Source organism: Malus domestica, chromosome 05, assembly GCF_042453785.1.
Source record: "Malus domestica chromosome 05, GDT2T_hap1".
In the NCBI taxonomy this organism is placed as follows: domain Eukaryota; kingdom Viridiplantae; phylum Streptophyta; class Magnoliopsida; order Rosales; family Rosaceae; genus Malus; species Malus domestica.
Genome location: NC_091665.1, coordinates 9,154,330 through 9,168,411, shown reverse-complemented (window position 1 = coordinate 9,168,411; position 14,082 = coordinate 9,154,330). Strand labels below are relative to the sequence as shown.

The following is a 14,082-nucleotide window of genomic DNA, read 5'->3' as shown; positions in this document are numbered from 1 at the left end:
GCTCCCTTGTTTGCAGCTTTAGCACGGTAAAACTTTAGTTTGATTTAGTATTGTGCTTTAGAGTGAACTTTGAGTGTTGATATATGTGTGAGTAGAGTTGTAAAACAGAGGAGAGAAAATGAACTTTAAACAAATGAAGGAAACAAAATTTGAGCAAAAACTTCCAATCTTTAAAACTGTAAGGCTTTTCAGTAGGTGTGTTTTGTAAAAAGGTTTTAATCTTTCTTAGAAATGTAGCTTTCTCAGTTATGCAATTCTTTTAATAGGTGTATTTTTATCTTTCCCTATTGCTGATTTAATTTGGGTTTTGTTAACAGTTTAATTTGGAGTTTAATTGAAGGTTTAATTCAGGTTTGTAGTTGGGGATTAATTGAGGGTTTAACTTTAGTTAGCTTAAATTGCAGAATGTGGCTTTAAATTTGAAAGTGTCTTGGTTGCTAACGGATCTGCTTTCTTTGCAGATTACAGAAATTTGGATCATTTGAGGAAGAAGTTGGTTCCATGCTGTTTTGAGGTATATAATTATACGCCATCATTTTTGTTCAAAGCCTACTTAGCTATCTACCTTTTTTTATTTATATTTGTGAAGCTTTCATGGTTAGATTTTAAATATATAATTCAATTTTTGTCATTTGAGCTTATATTAGAACTGAGTTTCTTTCTATTTAGTGTGCGTATCGGTATTTGTCCATTTATGTTAGGGTTGAGATGACTAGGCATCCATTTGGTCGTTTTACGTTAGAATGGAACTGGGCAATAGATTAGGTTGCAAGATAAATTTCTAAAGTTCTACTAGCTTAGGTACAAATTATTTTTCAGAAATCAAACATGCAAAATTTCTATGCATGTTTTGAAATTGGTTGTAGGAAGTGGGCTTCCAAGTCTTAACAATAATGGAGACTATGAAATCAGGGTAACCAATTAGGGGTAACTATATATTTCAAAAACGCAAATTTTACACGCACACACACGCACACACATTCTATCAAGAATTAGTTTTGATTGGCACAAATGAAGATGAACAATAAGAGGGTTTTCTATTCAAATTTACTTTTTGTAATTTTAGGGGTTTTGATCATACATGTGTATTTAATTTGGTTTTTTTTTTAGTTTCTGGAGACTCTGGTTTTTCGTTTTTTGGGCCTTTTCTTTGCTGCCTAGAAAGCCCTCTGTGCTCAAGGTAAACAATTTCAACTTTTTACTTCTAAAGCATTGCTCCTATTTAGCAGTAAGTATTCCATTGTATACAATAATATGTTTTGTGTTATGCTAGGAACCCTGTTTCCCCTTTTTGTCTCTCTGTGCACTCAGAAAACAAGCCACCCTAATTGAAGCTTTCTATCTTCAGATCACCAGCAATAATCACATCAAGGTCCCAGGAGGAATCACGAGGATTCACTGCCGAATTGGTATGTACTTATGCTTTTGCAAAAAACCATTTTCTTGCCATTTTTCTGTTTTAGAATTGGGACCAAAATGATTATGAGTGATTTTGAAAAACACTGAGATAGAAAAAATGGCTATTAAGCAAGCAGGTTGTGAGTATTCAAACATATAATTTTCAGTCAAATGAAATAGTTGGCACCACAAGCTTTTAAGTAGGGAGGGATGTTTGATTATATATTTTTTGGTTTTTATTTTTTCTCCTCAGTTGTTATTTTCCTTTTACTGTATATTGTATCTTCTGTTTGCGAATGCCTCTGTTTTTTTACTTGCTGAGAATGCATGTCAGGGGTGGCTCAACAGGACCGGGAAATCTGGAAAGGGGCGAGGGGTTAGCAGAGGGGGGATTGGGCATGTGGCATCAGGGCTAGGTTACCAAGATGGTGTTTGGGTGGGTTTGGCAGTGGGTCATATGAGGGACGGTGGTGATGCACTCCGAACTCACGAAGGTGCACAAACATTACGAGTGCATCACCATAAACAAAATTCATATTTAATTGTTATACCCTTCACAGTAAATAATTTCCACATCGGAGTTTTTTGAAACTTAGAAGACACCGGAAACACGATTCGCATAGCAGACTAGCTTATAGATGATATAATAGTCGGATAACAAAGTTCTCAACTGAGGGTTCAGAGAGACTCATTTCTATGTCCAATTATGAAGCATTTTTTGATTTTTATTGATATAAAGACCTTTTCTTTCTCCAATTATGCCTCTGTCAACACTTTTTGGTTTAAATGCACTCAATAAGTACTCACATTTATCTGATAGACCAGATGAAAAAAGAGGGAAACATGGATTATATATGCAAGAAGGGCACCATAACAAATTGTTTTGGAATTTGAGTTTGGATTGGAATTTAATTTCGATATACAAAAGCACTCACCTTAAACACAGAGGAATCAGATGCTTGAGTTAAACAATTAGCTGATCACAAATTGGTAAGGGTTTAATTTGAAGAAATGGCATTGAACACATTTAATTGACTGAATGCTGAAATTCTCCCTTATGCACCAAATTGGATTCATAAACAGAATCTCATTTTCATGTTCTGTTTTCGTTTGGTTAACAGAGGAACTGCAATTTCAATGGATATAATTTTTGTTGCTCTTCCATATATTTTGGTCATTTAGCAAGAATTTTTTAGATTTCCTCTTTTAAATTTGAAAGTGTCTAAGTTGCTAACGGATCTACTTTCTTTGCAGATTACAGAGATTTGGATCATTTGAGGAAGAAGTTGGTTCCATACTGTTTTGAGGTATATAATTATACGCCTTCATCTTTGTTCAAAGGCTATTTAGCTATCTACCTTATATATAGATATATATTTGTGCAGATTGCTTAAGGGAAGGGATCCCAATTTTTTGAAAAAAATGGGGATTAGGTGTGGGGCCCACTCCACATCGAATTTCAACGATCCGAACCGTCTATTTTGTTAGTCTCGATTCATAGATCATCCTTGCAAAAATTCAATTCAATCCGAAATCGTTTGCCTATTTAATTATCAAGATCAAATTTCATTTTTTCTTATATAACAAAGTATTCGTTCATTTCCTTGAACCCAATTAGATGTCTTAAACATTTCCGATTTAGCTAATATTTTGCAAGGATGATCTATGAATCGAGACTAACAAAATAGACGGTTTGGATCGTTGAAATTCGATGTGGAGTGGGCCCCACACCTAATCCCCATTTTTTTCAAAAAATGGGGATCCCTTCCCTTAAGCAATCTGTATATTTGTGAAGCTTTCATGCTTAGATTTTAAATATATAATTCAATTTTTGTCGTTTGAGCTTATAGTGGAACTGAGTTTCTTTCTATTTAGTGTGCATATCAGTATTTATCCATTTATGTCACGATTAAGATAACTAAGCATCCATTTGATCGTTTTACCTTAGAATGGAACTGGGCTTCTTTCTATTTTGTGCACGTATCTGTATCTCTCTATTTATGCAAAGCTTGAGATAGCTTAGCATGTATTTGTAACAAACCCTGTTCCAATTGAATGATTGCTGTATTTGTTCCAAACACCATTTGAATTGGATGATTGGTTTATTTGTTCTAAACCCCGTTAGAATTGTATTTGCTTGGATGGGCTATTAGTATAGGGATAGTTAGATTAGGAATTTTGTTTTGCCATTTTGTGATTGAGATCTAATTACAGGTTTTGTGTTGCATGTCTCCGTGTTTCGGTGTCTGTCCTGTCTGTGTGGTTAGTTTGGGTTGTTTTTAGATTCTTAAATGGTGCTGCTTAATATTGTTTGTAAGGTTATTTTTACGGGTTGGGGGGGGGCAGTGATGCTATGGCAAATGAACTTTGAGTTGTGGAAAAAAAAAACTTTCAAAAAAAAAAAACTCTCCCAAATGACAAACTACAGGCTATTTATAGCACGATAAATACATGCCTTTGCATAGGTGTTTCACATTCTGCATAAGTGTTTGACAAACGTTCAGTGCTGTACTACACCAAAACCAAAACAAATATACAGAAGTGTTTCACATTCTGCATTGGTAATAGGGTTTAATTTGAATATCTTTTTCTTGAGTTGCTTTGCACAAGCCTCACAGTGCATGTTAACTTTGAGTTCTGCAGTTACCACTCTTTTAACCTGAAGCAAAAATAAACCAGCTTTATAAGTCCACTGTTTTAACAAGTGTAATTTTCTTTTCCGGTGCTTTCTATTTCAGACAATGCGACTTTATGAATTTTTTATTTAATGTTCAGTTTGATCACCTTATGTTATTCGTTTGGTTTCGGCTTTCTTTCCTTTTTTTTTCTCCTCTTTGTGATCCTCTGATTATCCAGATGTTGGATGGGTTCTTTTTTTTTTCTTTTTTTTTTTCAATTATGTTTGTGATTCGGTTTTTTTAACAGGTTTTAAAACATTCTGGTCATTCCAATTACAGTTTTAAGATATCCTCATTCGTTTAACACATGAAAATTAAGCATTTTCGTACCTAAGGTTTTAAATTATCATCATTTTGTTCAAATGCACCATTTCCTTTTTTGTTTCCCTTCTCTCATCTTGCAAGCACTCATGGTGTCCATTTCCTTTTAATTTTGGTTAATGCGGGTTTTGAAATTTGTGATGATCATTTTCATATTTCTATAAATTTTGACAGAAAAAAACCGTTTGAAAAAACATATTTGTCTCTAAGTATAAATCACATTAGTCTAATTATGGCTATGATAAAAAATCATGTGATCAACTGTGGCTTGCTTATACTGCAATTTCAATTTGGGAATTGAATTTATTTACAAAATTATGATCCTTTTTAAAATTTAGAAAAAAGCATGTTAAAAGACGAATTTTCTTTACAAGAACTTGAATAAAAAGTAGACCATGAGTGAAAACCAACCAACAACGATTATGGTGATTCAGTAATTTAAACATAAACCAGCTTTGATAGTGATACTCACCTATTGTCGATTTTCCTTTCGGGCATATTTCCTACACAGAGTTTCCCAAACTGTGTTCTCAAACAGCTGCATCGTCATATATTTCCAACTTCTAATAGTCTTTGGTCCCCATACTTTCCAGAATTCGTTTTCGATCGTAATAATAGCTGCTATATTACTTGGAATTGTCAATGATTTCAGTTCTTTTTCTTTTCTTTTTGAAAAGCATGGGTGTGAAGTTTGATAACCCAGTTTAACAAACAAATATATTGAACTTTTCAAATAGACTTTACATTTATCCCATAGATTTTCTCCTTTTCTTTTTCTGATTGTTGTTGCATTGTTGAGAAAAAAATTATATTAATGGTTGTTCATTTCCTCTGTAGTATTCTATTGTTATTCTGATTTCCGCTGGTTCTTTAAATGGTGTGGTTTTTCAATCAGTTAACACTTTTTAAAAATTGAAACAATAGTATAGTTCTAAGCGTAATCATTTGATTAGTCTTCCTTTTACCTTGATTTATGAAGACCAAGGATTTAACCATGTACAAGGCCCAGCTATGTGGTTTAATTCTATTTGCACCTGGTAGGCTTTCATTTCAGTATAGCCTTTCATTTCATTTCAGATAGGTGAAGCAGCACACATTTGCTTTTATATATTTATTTTGCTATATTTTCAAAATGTGTTTTTTTTTTTTTGGGGGGGGGGGGTTTTCCCATCTCAGATGTGTGTCTCTATATACATGCATTAATGGTTGCAACATGTTACAACGGTGTATTAAACAAAGTTGAAGAATGTTATAAGCAACAAGAAAGGCTTCTTAAAGGATTCAGATTTGTCAACTAAGTAATTGAGTTTGGAAGCTAATCACTTACTTATGCTAATACATACAAATTATATTAGATTTGTGTGTGGTGAAGGACTGAATACGAGTATTATGATAATCTCAGTGTATGAACTATGTACTAACAGGCAACCCCTTATGTTTTAACATGTAATTCTATTCATAAGACGTTTCCTTTTCTGTTTGCCGGTGTGTATTTTGATAGAAGTTAACGATGAAGAAAGTTTTAATCAGTTGAGTCAGCTTTGCTTCCTGTAGATAGCTTTGTTTTATGTTGCTGTGCTTGCAGGGCTTCTCCACAGGTTCCCTGCAAACTTTACTCAGGTGCGAGCCTATGCTTTTTTCTTTCAACCCTTTGTCTCTTTCTTTTTGTTCTATTAAACATGTGCTCTATGGTTCTCATTTAGTACACTCTTATGTACAACAAACAGTTGGTCAGATTAGGAACTGGGAATCTGTTAGGCATTTAGAACAAAAATACATAAAATGAATCATTCCAAAGCTTCTTTAGGGACTTATGACATAGCATTAGAGATGGGAAAGAAAGTGATATGTCAAAGGTAATTTTCGTTATCCGTTCAATTTTGATGGTGATCCTTATCTTAGTTGTGTTTATTTTCTATGTTGTATATATCCACGTACATATGCATATGTGTGTGTGTGTAGATTGATCATCTAACAAAAAACATGCTAAATTATATAGAAAATGAAAATTATACGTATTAGTGTGTAAAGGTGATGCCCTTCTATTATTTTGTAGAACACTAATTTTATTGTGCTAGGCAGCACTCTCTATCACTCAGAAATAATTTGCACCCAACAATTTAGAACGTTTTATGTGTAAATTTCCAAAATCATGGCACCATTGATGGTTGCTCTCTAAGCTGCCAAATTAGGTGTAAAAAAAATCTGAGCTGTGAATTTGTTTCTTGGTGCCTTGATGACATTACTAGGTGTACGTTCATAGTGTATTGAAGTTGGATGATTTCTTAACTGCACTCTTGAGGTGCAGGAATTGCGGAACCTGCAATGGCTGGCAGGCATTGTGGTGTACCATGTGCAGATGATTAGGGAGGGTGCAATACCAAGTGAAGAATTACACCTTGAGAAGGTAGACTTTCCTTCATTTAGATTTTTGACCTCTATGTGGTTCTTGGTTTTAAGAACAAAAGTTACTTTTGTTTTGAAATTGCAATTTGAGTTGGTGTCTCTATCTGTATGTTCTGTGAATTTGTTTTGAGAACAAAAGTTACATTGGTTTTGAAATGGCATGCTTGATTCATTCAAAAGTAGGAAAAAATGGGATTTTAGTTGGTTTATATAATCTTTTACACAAAATCTTAAAATGGCATGCTTGATTCATTCAAAAGTAGGAAAAAAATGGGATTTTTGCAGTGAATTTGTCCTGTTTTGGTTCAATGGTTTGGGCAATATGGAGAGCAATTTAGGAATTTGTTACCAAAACATTGATGGATAACATGTGTATCATTTTTTTTACGTAAATATTGAATGCCTTATCATTTTAGTTTTTAACATGCCATTGTTTATCTATATCCAAAATGAGTTTGAATCTTTTCAAATAAATGTTACTTTCTGATTTTAGAAACTGTAATTCACTTTTTATTGATCTTTTCCTATATATTTGATTTACAGAGCTCTTGGATTGTCAATTGTGACTGGAAATTCTACTCCTCACATGGATCATAGGTAAAAAACACTATTTTCTTTTCTCATTACTTTTTCTTCAAATGTGTTTTATTCTGAAATTGTCTCTTTATATATTGTAAATTTCTAGCACTGATGCAAACTTCAGAGCATATAGGAAAGCAAATGTTTTCCATTTTAGGTACAAAGAGCCAAATATGTTATCTATGTCTTCAATGAAATGGTTTAGTGTTATTGCTTTTAATTGTTTAGTTTTAACTGATGTTTGGATGCTTATATATTATTCGTTTTGCCTTTTTGAACATGAATGGATAATCAAATTGGAATAGATTCTATTTTTTTAGTTCATTTTGCTTATCAGTTTATCTTCTTTGAACCAAATGTAAATTCCAATATTGCATTGTTAAGCCCTGAAATTAGAACCAAAAAAACTTGCATGAAATTGAAGTTTTCTCTGATTGAGAACTCATTTTTCTTCTACTTGAAGTTTTCTCTGATCAATTTCTGAATAATTTAGAAATGGTTGTTAAATTGTGGGTTACGATTTCAAAACCTGTGGCGGAGCGCGGCCATTTTTTCTATTATTTACTAAAATGGTGAGGAAATCCTTCCATTATACTGTCTATATTCAGTTATAATACTTTCATTTGCATTCAATTGATTCCAACCCAAATAGGATATTAGTTGACTTAGAAATGATTCTAATGAGTCTCCTGTTTTATCTAATTATTGTCCTATGAATTGTATTCTTCTGTGAAATAATGATTAATTAGAATGTCTAGAAAAAAAAACTTAGGCATTGCAGTGTTTGAAATGATAATATAAATCCAATTTGGCCATTTGCCAGTCAGAGAACCTAATTTGGGAAGTAGGTTTTAAAGTTTCAATAGTTTCGTTGTGTGTAATTTTGTGCTTTGCTTACCGGGAATCTAATAACCAAAGGCTTACTTATGTTTCTCAAATGGTTTTTAACTGTATGTTTCGTTTCTTTAATATTTTCAGATGATATAAATGATCAGTTCTGTGATGCTATTAAGAATAAAGGATCTAATATATTTGATTTGTTGTCTACAGAAAACCAAGGAACTTGATAGCACATATTTACTAAGTCAGTTACCTACTTTGCAATGACTTCTTTCTCCCTTCTTGATTGCCAGGTGCGGATCCATGCATTGTACTCATATTTTTGTAATTTAATTATCCTTTTTGAAATTTCTGTCAAGATATTCATTTTCCTGCATTTTAAAGTTGAAAAGTGTAGTTTTTGGAGTGAACACAATGGAACAATCGAATCAACTTTCGTTTACCAAAGACCGGCTCCAACTTTGTTGATCAATTTCGTTCTCAATTTTATTCAGTTATCTACTTGAATCCATTTTTCTAATCCTAATTAGTTCATGCAATTAGCGCTCTTTCATGTTTAAATATGCTAAATACTTTAGATTTGAAATTTTGTGTGTTGAATATCAAGATAGAGAAACATTTCTCTAAAACACCATCTGTCCATTTATGCATTTGTCTCTAACTTTCTGTTATTCCTTTTATTGTTCCTCCTTTTTTCTGATATGTCGCTGTTTTCATTTATTTGTTAGAAATTGGAAAAATTGAAGTTAATGTGAACAAATGACAATTGGCTATAATGATCATCGAATTCCCTTATCTGGGTAATATTGAATCGTATCGAGTTCTGCATGGTTGGGTTTTTTGGCTATCCTCTGTTTGGATGCTCGGAAAGTTTGGTGGGAATTGGAAATTCAGTTTGGAAATGAGAATTTGGAGTTGTTTTCTATGTCAGTTATGGGATTGACAATTTTCGGCTTAGTTTTGGCTAAGAAAGAATTAGACTGTTATTCATTGAGTTAGGAGGATTGCAGTGTCAAAAACTAAGAAGGGTTAGTGCTATTGTAATGGCACTTGCATTTGTTTTGAACCTAAAAAATATTTAGCCCTTTTCTGTACTGATGTCCGATGACCTGAGAGTATCGAAAATGATTCATTTATTAAAGTAACAACGCAATGGTGGTTGAAATAAGTGTTCTTAGGTATCTATGGATGTGATATGAATTAGGTGGATGATGTTGAAGCATCATTCAATAAAAAACAAATAGGATCTCAGATATTTCACATTAATCCATACATTAGTGCTTGAAAGATTATTTGCTGAAACAAGACCAACACACTTTTTTGGTTTTTTTGTTTAGCTGTTAAAACACGTGTCTGGCCTGCAGGACATATATTTTGCCATCTTAACTTGAAGGGCAATATAAGTGTTAAATGCATGTTGCTTATGTATCTTAGGAAATAGAGCATTTTTTTGCAACTGTATCTTTTGTAATCAGCTTGGTTGAATGTATATAAAAGCTGAACTGCTCATCTTACCGACACCTTTCATTCATCTATCCTTTTTGTTCGTTCATGATTATGTTGATTTTTTTTCAGGTTAAATGTCTTATTCATGTGGTCAAGGCTGGTGCATTCAAGTCCCACAGCAACACGCGGGCATTTTTTGCTAGTTAGAACTAAATTGTGAAAGAGTGCACAATTCGTGGGTTCCCACTACAATTATTCAGAGCGTAATAAATAGTGAGACTACGAAAGAGTAGTCAAAGCAACAAAAGGACACTCATTACATAATAGTGATAAGTTCGTACGTTTAAACAGAAGGAAATGCCAGAACTGCCGTGATTCCTCGAGTGCCACAGAGAGTACAGTTATCTAGGTCTTGGAGGGGCGAAAAATAAAGTTGAGTGGGTCAGCAAAACAATGTTTATAAGAAAACCTTTATCTTTGAATATACTAACCCCTCGTCGTAAAACAAGTATAGTTTCCTCAAAACATACTACGTAAGTATGAAATCCAATATGTCAGCCATATAACCAGAAATATGCCAAGTAAATGATGTATCATATGCCACAGTAATAATCATGTGATAATCAAGTATAACTAAGTGCTCATCCATCTAAGGTGATACACAAGTTCGAATAGATGGTTTCTAACACGAACAGGACTTGGTGTAATCAATATGCTCTAGTACTACAATTACGTGAAGACTGGTGCAAAAGCACATCACATACAAGTCGGATTGCCTAATGCAATCTACCCGACAAGACTGGCACCTAAACTTGGATCCAAGGTGAGTGAACGGTGCGGATGTGAACATACATGTGAAGGACTGGCCCTGGCCCTGAGGCGAGTACTAACACTGGGTGCAGCAAGATGAGCATGTACACAAGTATGTATAAATGCCATAACAGTAATATCACAACTATATAGCAGCATTTATCACAATTTATATCACAATAATGATACTAGGCAATATAGGCGTAAAAGTGAGGTAAATACGTATTTATGGGAACTATAAATATATATAGGTATAAAACAACTGCACACTCACAAGTACGTCGCTGGATCTTAGCCCTCAAGCCTAGCTTGGCCTTGAAAATCCTCGGAATAAGTTTCCCCTATATGTGAAATAACTAAATAACATTAATTAAAGTACATAACGGAAACATAAATAAAACCCTTATAGTTTGCTCAAACCTAGGGTATAAATATATGAAATCGATCCTCTCGACGACATGAATATACACGTGTCAACCACGCGCCGCCCAAGGTGGCTGTCTACGCTCGCCCACGCGCCCCCGCGAGTACATTGTACTCGACTTCTTTGCGAAAATCTGCAGTTTTGCAGTTTTTTGGGCCAACTTCCAGAGCCCCTAACGAGCTCGATTCTCAACCAAATTCACTTCTACAAAAGCCAAATTAAAGCTAGGAATATGATCTACCGATCCCAATTTACAGAAAGTTCGAATATAGTCCGTGTTGTTCAAAAATTTGGCCTGAAAGTGGCCAAACGACCAAGGCTGAAATTTTCCAAGAAACTAAAATTTTCTTCCCAACTTCCAGAGTTGATTTCTAACTCGTTACTTAACCAAACTCAGTGATTCAAAAGCCATTTTGAAGTTAGGAATGTAGAGAACAAGTTTGTACCTAGAAAAAGTCTAGTTGTGGTCGAGTTTGACCAAAAAAATGGTTTGAAAGTGACAAAATGGCCACGGTTCTTGAGTGAAAAATGGCAGGTTCTCATTCTTCTTGAATTTCTGGGTAAAACCACACGTTCAAAACACAAACAAAGGATCAATAACAACCCATAGAAGTGAAATGAAGGTTCTAAGGGTTTCTCAAGGCTTACCTAAGCCATGCATGACCTGAAAATCGATATGTCAAACTCGCCGAGTCGAGCTTCCGAGTTTGTGAGTCAAAACTCGTCTACATCAGATTTCAAGGACATGGTTGTAATCGTGAAACTGAGATGATCAAAATGGTGTAGTTGGTTTGTCACATTTGTGAGTTTTGGTGTGTTTTGTGGTTGTTGCAGAGAGGAAGAGGAAAAAGAAGAAGAAATGTGGCGTGGGAGAGGGAGAAGAGAGAGAGAGAGAGATGCTTTTCTGATTGATGGAACATAAAATAAAGAAGAGATGGGATACGTGACAGTGAATAATGAAGGGGGAAGTGCACGGGATGGGTTTAAAAGGAATCCAAGGATAGGTTTTAGATTTCCTACAGTAAAAGGAAATCGAAATCTATCCGAAGTAGATATTTTTACACTCTACGTCTACTCGTACTAACGTGTACAATTTAAATGCAATACGCGAGAAATAAAAAGGAAAGCGATAAGAATAAGTCCACGTCACTTGCCAATAAGGGCATAATCGTCAATACACATACTCGGGGAGAAATTACATAGGAAAATTAGGGACGGGTCGTCACAAAGTGGTTCACTTTTATACAAGTTGTGAAATTCTTGTGTTAAAAAATTAATAACATAAAAAATAAAATTTTCCCCCACTTACATAATAACACATGATATATTATTTGTGTTACAGGCACAAAAAAACATTTCTCTAAGATGACACCTAAGTTCAAGAAATTTGATGGAGAGTTACATTTATTATTGTAGGTATGTAAAAATGTGAGGAAATTTTAATTTGGTAATTGAAAACAGCTTTTTAAATATAATTACTGAGAACATTGTCACATCCCCGCCCAGGCCCCCACCAAATCCCGGGCTCGACTCCACCGTAGCACGATATTGTCCGTTTTGGGCCTCGACCACGCCCTCACAATTTTGTTTCTGGGAACTCACACGAAAACTTCCCAGTGGGTCATCCATCTTGGGATTGCTCTCATGCAAACTCGCTTAACTTCGAAGTTCCGATGAAACCAGAAGCCAATGAGCTTCCAAAATGCCTCGTGCTAAGTAGAGATGGGAATTATACATATAAGGCTTACATGATCCATTCCCCTGGTCGATATGGGATGTTACAATCCACCGCTCCTTAGGGGCCTGACGTCCTCATCGGTACATTTTCGGCCAGGGATTGGCTCTGATACGAAATTGTCACATCCCAGCCTAGGCCCCCACCACATCTCGGGCTCGACTCCACCGTAGCACAATATTGTTCGCTTTGGACCCTTACCACGCCCTCACGATTTTGTTTCTGGGAACTCACACGAGAACTTCTCAATGGGTCACCCATCCTGGGATTGCTTTCACGCTAATTCGCTTAACTTAAGAGTTTTGATGGAACTCGAAGACAGTAAGCTCTCAAAAGGCCTCATGCTAGGTAGAGATGGGAATATACATATAAGGCTTACAGGATCCATTCCCCTGGTCGATGTGGGATGTTACAACATAATCTTCTCAAGGTTTTGATCTAAAGAATCACTTCTGGGTTCATCGTTTTCGGCGCAATAGATGCTTTTACAGGACCAAAAAAGGTCTAAATTTCAAACCTTATGAAACTAAACCAATAATTAAACATTATTTATAAAACTTCACCGATTAGTAGACACTATTCATGAAACTAAACCAATAAGTAGACCTTATTTATGAAACTGGATCAATAAGTAGACATTATTTATGAAACGAAAACAAGAATTATGCATTATTATCAAAACTAAATCAATAGGTGAAAACTATTTATGAAACTGGACTACAGATTATTTATGAAACTAGAATAAGAATTGGACAATATTTATGAAACATGACCAAGAAGTAGGCACTATTTATAAAAGTAGACCAATAACTAAACACTATTAATGAAACCAGACCAAAAAAGAGACATTATTTATGAAATTGTACCAATTACTATACATTATTTATGAAACTAGATCCAATAACTAGGCATTATTTATGAAACATGACAAAAAACTAGGCACTAATTATATAAGTGAACAAAAAACTATGCAATATTTATGAAATTGGACCAATAAATAGCAAGGAATTTTTATGAAAAAGGTTTGAGCTAAATTTATTTTAACCAAAAACCATACTATAACTTTATTTAATGAAAAAAAATAAAATTTTTATGAAAAACCCCTAAATTTTAATAAAAATGACAAAAAAAACTTAAATTTTAATGAAAATGACACAATATAAAAAATAAAAAAAAACAAATTGATGCGCGGGACCTATATGCTGTTTATGAAACTGAATATTGTTTATGAACCTGAATGATACTACTATTTATTGGTCAAATTTCATAAATAGTGCCTAATTTTTTGTCCACTTTCATGAATAGTGTCTAGCTCTTGATCATGTTTCATAAATAATGCCTAGTTATTAGGTTCAGTTTCATAAATAATATATAGTAATTGGTATAGTTTCATAATAGTGTCTCTTTCTTGGTATGGTTTCATAAATAGTACCTAGTTATTGGTC

General features: G+C 34.2%; 2 long non-coding RNA genes across 2 annotated transcripts; both read left to right on the top strand.

The window, feature by feature from the left end:
• Nucleotides 1-972: 972 nt before the first annotated feature.
• Nucleotides 973-1,409, top strand: LOC108175299 (uncharacterized). Its single transcript, XR_003773070.2, has 2 exons — nt 973-1,180; nt 1,274-1,409. It is a non-coding gene; the product is annotated as an uncharacterized lncRNA (long non-coding RNA).
• Nucleotides 1,410-6,637: 5,228 nt separating this feature from the next.
• LOC139196374 (uncharacterized) lies at nt 6,638-7,602 on the top strand. The gene is made up of 2 exons (XR_011581207.1): nt 6,638-6,804; nt 7,347-7,602. It is a non-coding gene; the product is annotated as an uncharacterized lncRNA (long non-coding RNA).
• The last annotated feature ends 6,480 nt before the right edge of the window (nt 7,603-14,082 follow it).